This window comes from Carlito syrichta, unplaced genomic scaffold (assembly GCF_000164805.1).
Source record: "Carlito syrichta isolate Samal-C Ts95f unplaced genomic scaffold, Tarsius_syrichta-2.0.1 Scaffold314772, whole genome shotgun sequence".
In the NCBI taxonomy this organism is placed as follows: Eukaryota; Metazoa; Chordata; class Mammalia; order Primates; family Tarsiidae; genus Carlito; species Carlito syrichta.
This window is the reverse complement of record NW_007258868.1, coordinates 60,011-64,260: the sequence shown is the minus strand read 5'-3', so window position 1 is coordinate 64,260 and position 4,250 is coordinate 60,011.

Below are 4,250 nucleotides of genomic sequence, written 5' to 3'. Positions count from 1 at the left end.
GAGTACAGAAAGAACAGCTCTCAGGCCAGTCAGGGAGATACATGCCTAAACATACACTGGTTAATGCCACAGAGCACGTAAAATGTAAAGGATGAAGGATGATTCATTGTAAGATTCCTTTAATACCAAATATGCCAGTTGGACTATACTTACTGGGTCTACTCAAGCAGTGCTGGTAAGAGCATTTATGTTTGGAACCGTGGAGGCCTTCTCTACTGAGACTCCCTCTGGCTCCACTGCTGTTAAGGGAGTGAGGCTATTTTTTTGAGATGATGTGTGCAGATTTTTGTATATGTCATGTTGTGGTAGACTTCATAGTGGCCTGCCAGAAGTGACTATTATAGCCTAAAGCATTCCAATGTTTTCTTTGTTGATGAGTGGGCTTAGCAACCCAAACAAAGAAGCCAAGGCTCTAGGATGGGAAGAAGGGAGAGGACCAGAAGGAGTAGTATCTTTCAGTCTTGATGTTTGGGAATCTGTTGCATGCTAGCCCACCTGGCCCCTCTTTCCCATCTGCCAGGCCCCAGATAAGATATCCTATGGGGAAAGAATTGATTGTGTCCATGACAAAGTGCTCTCAGTGCTGCTGCCTCCAGATGTACACTTTCTGGGAAGCAGGAGGTACTTCTCCGTCTGGGATATGGAAGGAAGCTTTAGCCCAGGACGTGGATCAACACCTTTTCATCTATCCCCTCTATGTGTGGAGCCAGTCAGGCTTCTTCCCCACAGTTGTGGTTCAAGCTCTCACCAGCACTCTATTCCCTGCCATGGGCCTATTCTGCTTGGTGCTTTCAGTCAGGTTGGCACCTCCCATCCCAACAGCACCGTTGGGGCGGGGACTCACAGTGAGACCTGAGAGTTGCCAACCACTCCTTAGTGGTCCTGTGTGAAGCCAAGGCGTCCATGAAATACTGATGGGTATTCTGCAGCAACAGGTAATGGTCAGTCTTCCTCCTGTGACCTTGGTCCCTTCTTCTCCTATTTCTTCTTGCATCTTGCCTAACCAACTATTCCCTGTCCTAAATAACTCAACAATAAATACCCTCCTTTTCATTTTCACTCATGTTCCCTTAATTCAGACCCTTATAGTAATTTGCCTGGAAAGCAATAAACTTCTCTCACTCTTTTGATCAACCAGCCATCCGTTCATTCAATAACATTTATTAAGCACCTATGATATGCCAAACACTGTACTAGGCACTTGATGTGCAAATATGAGTAAGGCAAGGCCCCTGCCACCAAGGATCTTATAGACATGATTTTAATGACATGTTACACACATGCTGTGATAAAAAATCTGTTCACATTGTATCAGAGGCACAAAGGAAGGCAGTATCAGCTCTACCTGGGCAGAGGAGGAGGTTGCCAGAACAAGTGGAGACGTGAAGAGTCCTCGTTGCTTCCAGTTGCCTGGACTTGTGAAGTTCATAGACTTGGTTAGACCAAGGGGCTCAGGGAGGGACCAGGGAGGTCACAGCCCCTCTGGTGGGCTCAGTGGGTTCTACTGAAGAGTTTAGACTTCATTCCAGGAATGAATGCAAGCAGTGACATATTTGCATTTTATAAAGATCCCTCTGATGGCACTGCAGGGAGGCAGAGAAGTCAACTATGCCAGCCTAGAGATGGTGAGGGCCTGAGCCAAGACTCTAGCAACATGGGCAGAGTAGGGTCAAACATGCAAAATGTCACAGGGTTTCAGAGACTGGGCCTCAGAGGCCGATTGCTTATGGGAGAAGAAGGAGGAGAAGGCCATGAGGAGCCACCAGCTTCTGACTTTGGTGACTGCTCTGATGGGGAGTATAGACCTGGTCGCTTGTCTCTCAGCCTCCAGTTTCACCCCTTCTTTACCCCTTCAAACTGCTATCACAGTGATCTTTCTAACATGCCAACTTCACTAATGCATGAATGATTAATTCACTCATATATATAAACACTGCAGTTCTTTCCCAGAACAGTAATATATGACAGCCTGGTGTACAAGGACCTTTCCCAAACAACACTTGCCCAACTTTCCAGCCCTGTTTCCCACCTCTCCCATTCCACATCCTGGCCTCCAGCCTGCCATGCTGCTCCGCACCTCCAGGAACTTTGCACACACTCTGCTCTCTGTCTGCAGTGCCTTCTTCCTCCTGTCCTTCCCATCCCATTCCTGCCACTCAACCAACCTGGTCAACTCTTGTTTCTCCTTCAAGGGTCATTTGAAACCAACACCCTCCTTAACTCCCTGCCCTGTGCTGGGGAAACTGGTCACTTGTGCTGCCACTTGCCATGAATGTGCTACTATTTGGCACAGAGCACGCACCGTGGCTGTCTCCTCTACTAGACCATACACTCTTTCAGAGGAAGGGAGGTGTCTTATTGACTTCTGTTCTCCTGGCAGCTAGCACAAGTCCTGTCACTGCCAATGAGCAGGTGCAAGTACTTGCATGTTCCTCCCTGGGAGGCTTCGAGGAGTTTGGTCACAGTGTGGGCAGTCAGCCCCACACCCAGGCACCTTTTTTGTCTAACAGCGTACAATTCAGATGTTTTTAGTATATTCACAGCTTTGCGCAAGCATTACACAATTTAATTTTTGAACGTTTTGTCTCCCCCAAAAGAAACACCATACCCATTAGCACTCACTTCCCCCAGGCCCTGGCAGCCACTAATGTACCTTCTATCTCTAAGATTTACCTGTTCTAGATATTTCATACAAATGGAATCACATTTGTGTCTGGCTTTTTTCACTTAACCAGTGTTTTCAAAGTTTATCTATGTTGTAGCATGTATCAGGCATTTATTCCTTTCTATGGTTGAATGATATTTTATCATATGGCTATAGCACATTTTGTTTATGTATTCATCAGTTGATAAACATTTAGACTGTTTCCACTTTTTGACTACTATGAATAATGTTGTTAAGAACATTTGTGTTCAAGTTGTTATGTGAACATATGTTTTCATATTTCTTGGGTGTGGACCCAAAAGAAGAATTGCTAGGTCATGTGGTAACTATGTTTAACAGTTTGAGAAACCGTCAAACTGTTCAAAAGCTGCTGCACCATTTTACATCTCCACCAGTAATACGTGAGAGTTCCATTTTCTCCACATCCTCACCTACACTTGTCCCTGTCTGCCTCTTTGATTATAGCCATCCTAGTGGGTGTGAAATGGTATCTCACTATAGTTTTGACTTGTATTTCCCTAATGATTAGTGATGTCAAGCATCTTTTCATGTACTTATTGGCTATTTATATATCTTCTTTAGAGAATTGTTTATTTCAAATTATTTGCCCACTTTTAATTGCATTTTTTTATTGTTGAGTTGTAGGAGTTCTTTATAAGTTCTGGATACAAGTCTCATCCAGGGACCCTTTTATGTGCTGTGCTCAATCACTTGGGATAAATGGGAGGGACTCAAGCAAGAGGAGTCCCTGAGTGCCTGCTGGGAGTTCAGGCCACCCCACAAAGCTCACTCTTTTGGAATTTCTTTCAGCTGAGTGTGGAGGGACAGTGAAAGGAGAGCTGTTGGGGCAGGTGCTGTCACCTGGCTATCCAGCGCCCTATGAACACAATCTCAACTGCATCTGGACCATCGAAGCAGATGCCGGCTGCACCATTGGGTAAGTGTCAGGGCTGGCAAGGTAACCATTGCCAGTTATTCAGAAGGACCATCATCAGCATCATCACCAGGCAACCCAGCTAACACCTGAGCCCGCCAGCCCCACCTCAAGGCCCTTGTGATCAGTAGTGGTTGCTGTGACCCCAGACTTGGGCTGGGTCCCATAAAAAGCCTGGAAAGGTCAAACTGAGCCTCACAGGGCTGCATTTCAAGTCTAAACACCTCACTGGCCTAGACAGCACAATTAAAGCAGAGTGGTTGAGGATGTAGGCTTAAAATCACAAAGACACTAGTTTGAATCCAACTCTTCTATGTACTCTTTGCAATACTATGGGCAAGTCCTCTAACCTCTTTAAGTCTCTCTATCCCCTTCTGTAGGATATGGACCTCAGGATAAAGCACTTGAAAGAGATATTGCATGTAATGTGCTCAGCATAGTACTTGGTACATAGTGATTATTTAATAATGGTTTACTGCGTTTTTCTTTTGTTTAATTTATTATTTAAATTTTTTATTTTATTTTATTATTTTTTAACATATTTTTTATTTTAAAATTGTAGGGTACAGTTAAGAGTTAGGTATACAGATGTGCATTGTGCAGGTACCCTTGTTGATGAGGTGTGCCCCCCGTCCCCAGACAGATATTGAC